This window comes from Palaemon carinicauda, chromosome 22, assembly GCF_036898095.1.
Source record: "Palaemon carinicauda isolate YSFRI2023 chromosome 22, ASM3689809v2, whole genome shotgun sequence".
In the NCBI taxonomy this organism is placed as follows: Eukaryota; Metazoa; Arthropoda; class Malacostraca; order Decapoda; family Palaemonidae; genus Palaemon; species Palaemon carinicauda.
The window spans coordinates 3,943,237-3,955,766 of NC_090746.1; the positions used below are offsets into that span (position 1 = coordinate 3,943,237).

Sequence of the window (12,530 nt, forward strand, 5' to 3'; positions counted from 1 at the left end):
TTAAACTTGTGTTTACCATGCATTAGCTAACTGGATCTGCTATTGTGTTTTTAAGTGTGATGATGTTGAAATTATGAGATATGCCCTCTAGCCCTAGATAACCTTACCTAGGCTAAATAACTTGGGGTGTATGTATGATAGCGGCTGCCAGTATGTATTATCATGGCTAACTTAGAATACGGTAGTATAAGGGGGATTGCAGGGGACATTAGCCCCCTTTAGGTAACTAGGTAAGGACATGGCTTGTAGGTTAGGTTAGGGGGGGGAAATTTGGTAAAGTTTTACTGTATTACAGGTTATCATTTTGAACAAAATATATGTTTTCCTGTAGTAAATAATGCGATTTAACCGAATTTGACCTTCATTTCAACCGCAAATAAACAGAACGACCAGTTCGACTAACTTCAAGTAGCGGTTTCATTGTAGTGTATTACAGGGCAATGTAACCCAGGAAATCAACTCCTTTTTTTATAGAAAAAATTACGATCTCTTCGAAAATAACACTCGTTCCCGTCGCAAATGAATAGTTTCAGAAATATATATACATCTATATCCTCTGATAATGGGGGACCCCCCGTGGGAACTCTGGGTTTTGGGTGGGGAAAACATACTGGGGAATCGATATATAAATTACCTTCTTGTATGTATTATAACCGGAGGAAAATACAAAACAGTATAACTGGATAAACTTTGTAGGAGCCGTTTCAAAGATAATTTCATGAAAAAATACAGTAAGCAGTGCTGCCAACGTCTGATGTAGGTCAAATGTTAGCATTCCATGCTAACATTAGCACCCATTTGTACGTACGTTTGTGCATACCAGCTTTCGGTCTGCGCAAATATCACTCGCCCTGCGCAGAAGTTTTCCCCCCTCCCCCAATTACTCTTTTTATTATCGTATTATTAACTCATTTTATATTCCTATTCAATATTATTTATCATACATTCCATTTTATCTTCCTATATTGGGTTTATTTGCTTGGTTATTTCCTTTTCTCTCCCCGGTTTCACATAAATAATTGCTCTGGACTAGTTTCCCTATCCAGTTCATTCACGGTAAAATCATCTCATTTTATGTTCCCATTCAATATTATTTATCATTCATTCCATTTTATCTTCCTATATTGTTTTTATTTCTTTTCTTTGGTTATTTCCTTTTCACTCCTCTGTTTCCCATAAATACTTTCTCTGGACTAGTTTCCCTATTTACTGTAGTTCATTCATGTTTACCCGCTAGTCTCCTTTGTTTTTCCCTTAACCAATCACCAACCGATGCCTATTCAGATATCTCCCTACCCCTCCTTCCTTTATCTCTTTGAGAAGTCTGTTCATACCCTTTCCTCCAATGCCTTTTGCGTTGTAACCTTTGACCTGGTAAGACGTTCGTCATTTCAAGTGCGATTTATTTTTTCGTATTTTTCGATGGAGGAAGTTATAGAAACTTGTAATAGCTGCAGTATTCTGTACCTAAAAGCAGTGGCTAAATTCCATGGTGATTTTTATGATTCTTCAGTTAATGTTGATTATTTCCTTAAATCACACAACGTAATTCCTCAACATTTACAGTGCCCCAAGTTCCGTTCTCTTTTATCTTATAGGAAAAACATTCACATGTTTTATTAAAATTCTGAATCCATCATACCTAAAACTAAGAAGAAACGTCGTTGTGGTTATACCGTTACTGCCTATAAAGGTACATTTTTGGGGCAAAGTCGTCTACCCCCATGGAAGATAATCCATCCACATCCCAGTCATAGGAGTTAATCCGTCAGTCTCACCCTCGCGTGACCCACAAGTTTCGTCGTTTTCTTCATAAAAGTAAGTAATTCCTCAATAGTCATTATATGTGTTTTGTGACCGGGGTACTTCTAGGCAAGGTTAGGTGGGTATGTTAGGTTCTGTGCCCTTTTTGTACTTTTTATACTTTTTATATATTGTGTAATAGTTATATGGAAAAATTATTTAATATACGTATGGAAATATTTAGCATTTCTACCGCTAGTAATGTCATCGTGTCGTTGGTAACTCTGTGTACCATTCGTCATCGTTGGTAGTACTGTGAATCAAAGTAAGTCATTCCTCAATAGTCGTCATATGTGTTTTGTGACCGGGGTACTTCTAGGCAAGGTTAGGTGGGTTTGTTAGGTTCTGTGCCCTTTTTGTACTTTTTATATATTGTGTATTAGTTATATGGAAAAATTATTTAATATACGTATGGAAATATTTAGCATTTCTACCGCTAGTAATGTCATCGTGTCGTTGGTAATTCTGTGTACCATTCGTCATCATTGGTAACGTTGCTAATGTTATCGTTCTCAGTACGTTCGTAAGAGAAGTGACAATGTTGAACAAGTTTTTATATTTAAATATTTTAACACAACATATATGTCAATAGTGATAATATTTGGTAAATTTGTATTGTATTACAGGGTGTGATTTTCGCACAGAAAATATATGATTTCCTATAGTAAATAACGTGATTTTTTTCACCTTCATTTCATCCGTATTAACATCAACCAATTCGTCAACTGAAAGTTAGTCGGATTGGTTGATCTGTTTGATTCCGGTTGAAATGAAGGTCAAATTCGGTTAAATCACGTTATTTACTATAGGAAATCATATATTTTCTGTGCAAAAATCACACCCTGTAATACAATACAAGTTTACCCAAGTAGCCGAACTGGTTGTTGTTGTTGCGGTTGAAATGAAGGTGAAAACTGGTTAATTACAGGAAAACATATATTTTCTGTTCAAAATGTTTAAATATAATGGATCTTTTTCCAATTCGGGCTCACTTCACTCACAATTACTGGCAAACGGTAATGTTGAGCTGCGCACGCTAACATTAGCAACATTGAATATAATGGTTCTTGTTCCACCACTGGCTCGCTTCGCTCGCAGGAAAGTAAAACATCAAGCTCGTATGTACTGGCAAACGGTAATGTTGAGCTGCGCGCGCTCAAAAACTAGTAAAACTAACACATTAAAATTAATGACTTACTTTTATGACTGGGACGACGAAACTTGTGGGTCACCGGGGTGTTGTGACTGTGACATCTTAACTTCTGTATATCCACATTGCCGTTTCTTCTTTGTCTTAGCTATCTTAAACGTTGGGCTATTAGATTATGAGATTTAAGAAAATTAACAACATTGGATGACATATCAAGAATTCACCGAAATGCTTTTAAGTATGGAATACTGCAGTCGTTAAAAGTTTCTATAACTTCCATTGTAAAATACGCAAAATTACCTCACTTGAACTGACAAAGACCTGACTTGGACAAAGGTTTCCACGGAAAAGAGTTTGCTAGAAGGTGGGGGTTGGGAAATATTAACCCCCCTCTTGCAAACTTTCCATACGTGTGGGTTCATTATTGGTTAACGGAAAAACAACGGAGTCTAGAGAGTAAACATGAATGAACTAGAATGGGGAACTTGTCCAGAGCGAGTATTTATGTGAAATCTGGGCATGACAAGGTAATAACAAAATGTATAGAAGTATTATAGAAAGATAAAATGGAGGGTATGATAAATAATATTTGATGGGATTATAAAATGAGGTGATTTTATAAGATATTGGATAATAAAACGTGTAATTCAAGGGTCGAACGTATTATGTATATGTGGATATTACATAAAAGGAACGATATAGCTGTACTGGATCAAGTAAAATACAGTACTTGAATAAACCGGGTGAAGTCAAATACTTAAATGTGGCGGAGAAAATGGGGAGGGGTTATATGAGAAGTAATCCTATTGGTGGAGGCTGAGTTTATGCACAGGTGGGAGGAGTTTATGCGCGGTAGGTCGAAAACTCTATGTACAAACGAATGAACGAGCGCGACTACAATCGACCCGTAAAATGTCAACAAATAAATGAAAAATATACCGTTAGTATAGGATATAGATGATTAGTGTTATTTTTCATCGGTTTATTATATATCCAAGAAGGTAATGAATAGAGAAGAAAGGCTTGTTTTATCATCATATACTGTTTTCCCCACTCTAAACCCCGAGTTCCCACTGGGGATCCCCCATTATCGGTATATATATATATATATATATTTTTAAATATTTAACTTAGCCGGTGAATATATAATAGCTGCTACTCAGCGGCTCGACAGAAAACACACTCAAAAACTCGCGAGCGATCGCTATGAAGGTTGCGGGTGTGACCACCAGCGCCAACTATCGGCCAGATACCACTCTTGCATGTAAACAAACCCTTCAATTCTTCTCTGTCGACCTTGACGACAAGACGTGTCATTACTCGCTGTAGAACCTGGAGTTTTCTCGACATATTTGGTGAAGTACTTCATTTTGGTTTGAGCTTTCGCAGTACAGGTGTTTTATCTTCAACTTAAATCTTGAACTCGTTTTTGGATAGATTTAATTTTTGATGACTTTGGATTGTTTTTTGGACTTTCCTTGACTTTTAAATGGCCGACCCTTCCCTTAGTATGGAAGTGTGTTTAGGCTTTTAGCAATTATCTTATCACGTTATAAATTAATTATAGATTTTCCTCTATATATTTTATATCTCACCCGCCTTTATTAGGCCTCTTCGATTAGCTTTCCATTTATAATAAACATCAAGATAAATTTTAATGATTTGTTTATATGCGACCTTTCCTGAGAGTAGGCGGTCCTAACTTGGAAACCGAAGTTAAACAACGTTGAGCCCTTTCAATCGTAAATAACTTTTACAGAGCTAATGATTTAAAACTTATTAAATGAATATTTTTTAGTAGATATTTTATGAAAGATTTTCTTTGATTAGTCTTCGTACTGTTTCAAAGATGAACTAACGTTTAGTTTATTTATGCTACGCAGTTTGCGCTCTATCGTTACGATAGAGAGAGCGAGTATCACGGTTTCACTTTGCAGAAAGAGTAAATCGATTCTGACGTTTTGTTCATTCTTCTTTCAAAGCTTAAATGTTTTAAATTCTATTTTAAAGGAACTTTTTAATTGAAAAACCTTTCAGTTTTTTCCTTTGGTCAAATAACCTGTTTTTTGACGAAACGTAAGTGGTCTCTTCTCTTCGGTGCGAAATCAAGAGAGAGAGAGAGAGAGAGATAGAGACGGAGGGAGAGAGAGGAGAGAGAACGTTCCGATCTTTATCTCGTCCCAAGCGAGTAACGTTGTTCTCGAGTTACTCTCGTCCCTAGTCTCTGTACGGGGAGAAAGGATAAAACATTTTTAGTTTTTTATTCTCGTCCCAAGGCACTGTACGGTGAGAGATTGAAAACGTAGTTTTGAATGAACTAGTGTTTAGTCTCTTCCCCAGCCACTGATCTTTTTATCTTAAAATATGTTTACTGTTTTTTTGCTGGTATTATTGTGCTTACATTATACGACTGATTTCGCTATTATAACCTTTTGATGAGGGTAGAATTGCGTGCTTCAGGTAGAAATCAGTTTTATTCATACCTAATGTGAATTGTTAAAAAATTCGATTTCAGTGAAATAAGTGCAAAACAGAAAATCGTAGTGATAAAGTGATATTGCGCAAAGTGTTATCAGTGTTGCGACCGAGGGTTCGTCTGTTCGTGCCTGTCGTTCGCCTAGTCCGGGACCTCTTGCAAGCTCCCAAGCCCAGGGGAGAAGTAATGTCGTACGACTTATGGGTTCGAGAGGCCTTGATCAGCGAACAGACGTTCCCTCTATGGTATCAGGCGTATCTTACCAAGATCACCCCTACCATAAGGCGAGAGAGACGATTTTCTCCTCGTCATCCGAAGGCTTTTCGCATAAGAAACCGTGGAACAAGGTTTCGAGGCCCTTTAAGCGAAAGTCAGTCCTTTCAGGACAGGTCCAGCGTCCTGGTTTTAACTATTAGGACAGCTCTGACCCTATGCAGTCATCGGAAGACTGCTCGCCGCCTAAACAAAAGAGTAACACAGACTCCGAGAGTCTTTTTGTAGGCTAGGTTTTGCAGTCACAGACGTTACCCTCGTCTCTTACCGCAACCATTCCCGTTGATCCTAAATGGGTTGTACGGCAAGACATGCAGAATAAGCTTGCCTCCCTTATGGAAGACTATTCTGCCGATAAGTCCGTTGAGCCTTGCCGTTTATCTCATCGAGATCCTGGCCTTCGGCCACCCAAACGTTCCTTTGTGCGTCCTGTTGACGTTGGCGTAGCCAAGTCACGTCAGTCAGGTTGTTTAGAACCACACTCGATGCGGTCTCGTGTGGATTTTCAGCCGCATTTGGACGTTAGGCCACTTGCTATGCTCCTGTTGACGTTCAGGACGTTCGCCAACCATAGGAGTTGACTTGTTTTGAAGCTGAGCGTCAACCTCCGCATTCTAGAGTTGTTTTGACTGCTCAGACTAGGCGGTCAAAGCAGTCTCGAGTGGACGCTGTGCGTCCTCACGCACCTGTTGTTGTTGACAGTTCACAGACTGTCAAGCAGTTACATGACGTTGCGTCCTGGTCCGCTACTAATGCACCAGTGCGTGTGGACTCTGCTTGTAAAGCATTGCCACCACGGTAGGTCTCTCCCTTGCTTGAGACTCGGCTATTGTCGGACATGGTTCCTTCAGATGAGGAAGTTGCTGTTCCCCCTCCTACTGATATTCCCTTGAGGACTCTGTCAGACGGAGTGGAGCCTAAAGCTGCTTAGCCCTCTATGGACTTTAAATAAATCATACTGATTTTTAAGGATCTTTGTCCGGATCTTTTTGTAACTGCTGCTCCTCGTTCGCCTAAACGTCAGAGTTTACACTAGGCCTAGCTACTTCGAAGCCGTTGTTTTATAAGCTAGTGCTCTCTCGCTTTTCTAAGAGAGCTTTACGTTTGCTAGGCGACTGGTTTATCACCAGGAGGAGTTTGGGGGAGACAGCCTTTGCTTTCCCTACTTTTAAGCTGGCTTATAGAGCGAGAGTCTGATATGACACGAGAGAAGTTCTCGGCTTGGGAGTTCCTGCCTCTGCCCAGATAGACTTCTCAAACCTCATAGACTCTCCCTGGCGCCTGGCCATGAGACGCTCCAAGATTTTATGGTCGACTTCAGAGCTATTTTCGAGCGTTTGAAGTTTTGCTGTACAATTATGTCATGCATAAACAAGGCTTTCAGGGATGGCTCCTATGATCTGACAGCCACGTTCTCTGCAGGAACAAGTCCCTCAGGGATGGCTCCAATGATCTGGCAGCCATGTTTACTGCAGGAGTACGTAAGAGGCAAGTGCGCTCAATGTGTTCATTGTCAAGACAAACTTCACGATGAAGTCTACCAGGCTGTCTTGACAGCATTTATGGAAGGCGACTGGATAGTCTCTCTCGACATTCAGGAGGCATACTTCCACATTCCTATACACCCGGATTCCCAACCGTTTCTGAGGTTTGTTTACAGGAATGTGGGGTACCAGTTTCGAGCCCTGTGCTTTGGCCTCAGTCCTGCTCCTCTCGGGTTTACGAGGCTCATGAGGAATGTGGCAGAATCCCTCCATCTTTCGGGGATCCGAGCCTCCCTGTACTTGGACGACTGGCTTCTCAGAGCATCGTCCAGTCTTCGCTGTCTGCAGGATCTACATTGGACGTTGAGTCTGGCCAGGGAGTTGGGACTTTTGGTCAACCTAAAAGTCTCAACTGATCCCATCCAAGATTATTCTATATTTGGGGATGGAGATTCGCAGTCCAGTTTTTTTCGGGCTTTTCCGTCTGCCACCGAATAGAACAAGCCCTGCTCGAAGTCCAACTAATGCTGAAAAGAAAACGTTTGTTCAGTCAGGAGTTGGAACAGTCTCGTAGGGACTCTCATCCCTGGAGCAGTTTGTCTCACTAGGGAGACTACACCTTCTGCCTCCCCGGTTCCATCTAGCCTCTCACTGGAACTAGGACAAGACGTTAGAGACGGTATCATTTCCAGTCTCCGAACCAGTAAAGGCATGCCTGAAATGGTGGGACGGCAATATCAGTCTGAGAGAGGGACTATCCCTAGCAGTCAAGAACCCAAACCACGTGTTGTTCTCAGACGCGTCGGATTTGGGTTGGGGTGCGACCCTGGACGGTCGGGAATGCTCGGGTCTGTGGACCTCAAGTCAGAAGAGCATGCACATCAACGGCAAGGAGCTATTAGCAGTCCACTTGGCCTTGATGATATTCGAAAGCTTCTTCGAAACTAAGTGGTAGAGGTCAACTCAGACAACACCACAACTTTGGCGTACATCTCCAAGCAAGGAGGCACACACTCCTTCACGCTGCTCGAGATCGCAAGGGACCTTCTCTTATGGTCAAGAAATCGAGGTATCTCCCTGTTGATGAGATTCATCCAGGGGGACTTGAACGTCTTGGCAGACTGTCTCAGTCGGAGGGGTCAGGTGATACACACGGAATGGACCCTCCACAAGGACGTGGGCAAGAGTCTTTGGGCTACTTGGGGTCAACCCACCATAGACCTCTTTGCCTCCTCGTTGACCAAAAGGTTACCAATCTATTGCCCTCCAGTCCTAGATACAGAAGCAATCCACATAAACGCGTTTCTATTGGATTGGTCTCTTCTGGACTTATATGCATTCTCACCATTCAAGATAGTCAACAAGGTACTGCAGAAGTTCGCCTCTCACGAAGGGACAAGGTTGACGTTGGTTGCTACCCTCTGGCCCGCGAGAGAGTGGTTCACCGAGGTACTTCAATGGCTGGTAGACTTTCCAAGAAGTCTTCCTCTAAGGGTAGATCTGTTACGTCAGCCCCACGTAAAGAATGTCCATCAAAGCCTCCCCGCTCTTCGTCTGACTTCCTTCAGACTATCGAAAGACTCTCAAGAACTCGAGGCTTTTCGAAGGAGGCAGCCAGTGCGATTGCAAGAGCGAGGAGAGCTTCTACCATTAGAGTATACCAGTCGAAGTGGGAAGTCTTTTGAGACTGGTGCAAGTCAGCATCTGTGTCCTCGTCCAGTACCTCTGTAGCCAAAATCGCAGATTTTCTTTTACATCTGAGAAAGGTTCGCTCCCTTTCAGCTCCCACGATTAAGGGCTACAGGAGCATGTTGGCTTCGGTCTTTCGACATAGAGGCTTAGATCTTTCCAACAATAAAGATCTCCAAGATCTCCTTAAGTCTTTCGAGACCTCTAAGGAACGTCGTTTGGCAACTCCTGGATGGAACTTAGACGTGGTCATAAGGTTCCTCATGTCAGACAGGTTTGAGCCATTACATTCAGCCTCCCTGAAGGATCTCACCCTCAAGACACTTTACCTAGTGTGCTTGGCTTCGGCTAAAAGGGTCAGTGAACTTCATGCCTTAAGTAAGAACATCGGTTTTTTCTACAGAAAAAGCCACTTGTTCACTTCAACTTGGTTTCCTGGCCAAAAAATGAACTGCCTTCTCGTCCTTGGCCTAAATCTTTTGATATTCGTTGCTTATCAGAGATCGTAGGCAACGAACTGGAAAGAGTATTATGTCCTGTTAGAACTCTTAAGTTCTATTTAGCTCGTACTAAGTCATTACGAGGTAAATCTGAGGCATTATGGTGCTCAGTTGAGAAACCATCATTGCCTATGTCAAAGAATGCTTTGTCATATTTTATCAGATTTTTTTAATACGAGAAGCTCATTCTCACTTGAATGAGAAAGACCGATGGTTGCTTAAGGTTAAGACGCACGAAGTTAGAACTATAGCAATCTCCGTGGCCTTCAAGCAAAATAAATCTCTGCAAAGTATTATGGACGCGACTTTTTGGAGAAGCAAGTCAGTGTTCGCGTCATTTTACTTAAAAGATGTCCAGACTCTTTACGAGGACTGCTACACACTGGGTCCATTCGTTGCAGCGAGTGCAGTAGTGGGTGAGGGTTCTACCACTACATTACCCTAATTCCAATATCCTTTTTAATCTGTCTCTTGAAATGTTTTTTGGGATGTACGGAAGGCTAAGAAGCCTTTCGCATCCTTGTTGATTTGGCGGGTGGTCAAAGTCATTTCTTGAGAGCGCCCAGATTAGGGGTTTGATGAGGTCCTGTTAGTATGGGTTGCAACCCTTTATACTTCAGCTCCTGGGAGTCTTTCAGCATCCTAAGAGGATCGCTGGGCTTCGTGAGGAAGACAGACTTACAAGGCAGAGTAATCGTCTAAGTCAGCTATTGTATATTCACCGGCTAAGTTAAATATTTAAAAATGATATTTTAATTATAAAATAAATTTTTGAATATACTTACCCGGTGAATATATAAATTAAAGGCCCTCCCTTCCTCCCCAATAGAGACGCAGCGGGACGAGAAGAATTGAAGGGTTTGTTTACATGCAAGAGTGGTATCTGGCCGATAGTTGGCGCTGGTGGTCACACCCGCAACCTTTATAGCGATCGCTCGCGAGTTTTTGAGTGTGTTTTCTGTCGAGCCGCTGAGTAGCAGCTACTGTATTATATATTCACCGGGTAAGTATATTCAAAAATTTATATTATAATTAAAATATCATATATATATATATATATATATATATATATATATATATATATATATATATATATATATATATATATATATCTGAAACTATTCGTTTGCGACAGGAACGAGTCTCATTTTCGAAGAGAACGGACTTTTTTCTATAGAAGTAGATTTTTCCCTAGGTTACATTATCCTATAATACAGTACAACAATACTGGAAAGTTTAGGTTAGTTGATGTCCATTTTTAATCAATGTGTGAGGAACCAGCGGTTGATATACAAAGGCTCCGTGTATGTATGATGACGGCTGATTATGAATATGGCAGTGTAAGAGGGTCGCAGGTGTGGCTATTTTATATATATTTTTGATAAGGTGGAAGTAGGATAAAGTAACCTATCTGCATTTCGAGATATTACTTGTACATTATTTGTCCTGGCACCTTATCGAATCATTTTGCTTTTTACAGTGGATATTATTTTGGTGAATACTGAAGACTAGCCAGGAGACCTTTTACCAAGTCATTTAGGCCGAGAGATTCCTATTTATTCATCAGAAGATACATTTGTTCCATCTCTAATACAATCCCTCTCGCTTTTTATTAGTGGAATATACTTTTGGCAAAGCGAGAAGACTAGCCATAGGGTTAGGGGGTAGTACCAAATACCCAGTTCGCACACAAACACCTGCCTTGTCTCACCACCTTTTTTTTTTAGCCCAGCAGTGATCATACGTTGTGTCTCCACTGCTTAGACTTTTTGACTGACGTTAGACTAATTTGTTTAGTTTTATTTTTGTAGGTAGGATGATTGCTGTTGAAGAGACAGCATGCGAAAAGTCAAAGAGGTTTTCGTTTCCTTCGGGATTTTCCTTGAGGGCAGAGAAACCTTTTCTTCTTTGTTTTGCTCTATCTCTTCCCTTTGATACACCTTCACCCTTCTTTGAGAAGGCCCCTTGCGACTGACCCAGAGCCTGACCTTAGTCTTGCTCCTCCGCGCTGATGACTGCGACTCCCTCATTTTGAGTTGGCTCAGCTGGGGAGGGAGTACAAAATCATGCATGTTCCTGTTCCTCTCAGGACCTCTTAGGAAAATACTTTCTTCTGAGTGGTCTTCTCATCTAACTATCGATGTTGCATTCCTTCTTTCTGAGTTACCTTAGCCGGCGGAGGGAGTGCAAAGCCCATGAGAGTGGTGATTTTTTACCTAACTCATCCGACCAGCATGGTTGTCTAGTTCTTATTGCAGAATATTTGTGTGAGCTGATAATCCCAGGAAGACGTCTATCAGCGCAAGCCTGTTGTCAGGGTCTTCCTCGTTCCTCCTAATGCTGGAGTTGAAGGGTGACCCAGTAGCTTTGGAAGTAGTATAATAGTTGTAGGCAGCGCTCAATGCTTACCTTCAACTCACGTCCAGCTCGTTGACGGGAAGCAGAGAGTGTTGCCAGGAGGTTTGCTTCCAAGTGTTGGAGAACTTCCCTTCAGAGAGAAAGTTGCCCTCTATGACGGACATCAATCTTCCCACTTGCAGGTAGAATTACCGACAGCGAAAACAGGGGTTGGTCGCCTTTACCACCTGAGGAAAAGTCTGCCTTCCCTCCGAACCTTGAGTATACAAAAGAAGTCTCATTAGCTGCTGCAGGACCGCTGGTGGACCCTGGCTTCCATCAATGACTCTTGTAGGACTTGACTCTAAAGGGTTATTGCCGACATTGATGAGGTCAGATCTTTCGGGATCGGTACCTCATGGGTGGAGAAACCTCTCATATGCTATATCCCTTAGTGGTTATTACCTTAATCGTTCTTCATCAAAGTTACGTTTGAGATACCTGACAGAGAGCAACGTACCCTACGCACTAGCGCTCTTAACCCCTTCCCCAGTGAGGTTAGAGCGCGAAGAGCGCTAGCATAAAACAAGCTTCCCTTTTCGCCGACAATGATCCTCGTTATTGCTCAGAACTATTGCTCGTCACAACAAACCGTGAGGGAGTTCATTGCCCAACAACAGCTGTGTGCTAAACCCACTTATCCACTTGGTACTAGCATACAAGTACAGTGAGAACTGCGCAATCGCTCAATGCGATACATCTTTTTATGACTTCGCACTCTCTCCGATAGTCATAGCTGTAACTATGCGAGCTTTGGT

At 41.7% G+C, this 12,530-nt stretch overlaps 1 protein-coding gene across 3 annotated transcripts in view; it reads left to right on the plus strand.

Moving 5' to 3' along the window:
• Positions 1–12,530, plus strand: part of ldbr (lariat debranching enzyme) — a 46,170-nt gene that overhangs the window by 633 nt on the left and 33,007 nt on the right. Inside the window, exon 1 of one of the 3 annotated variants that reach the window (XM_068345927.1) lies at positions 1,696–1,818. The exons of the other annotated variants lie outside the window; for them this stretch is intronic. The gene's annotated coding sequence lies outside the window, so the exon portion shown is untranslated. Of the gene's footprint in view, positions 1–1,695; positions 1,819–12,530 lie in introns of those variants that run through there. 3 annotated transcript variants of the gene reach the window in all.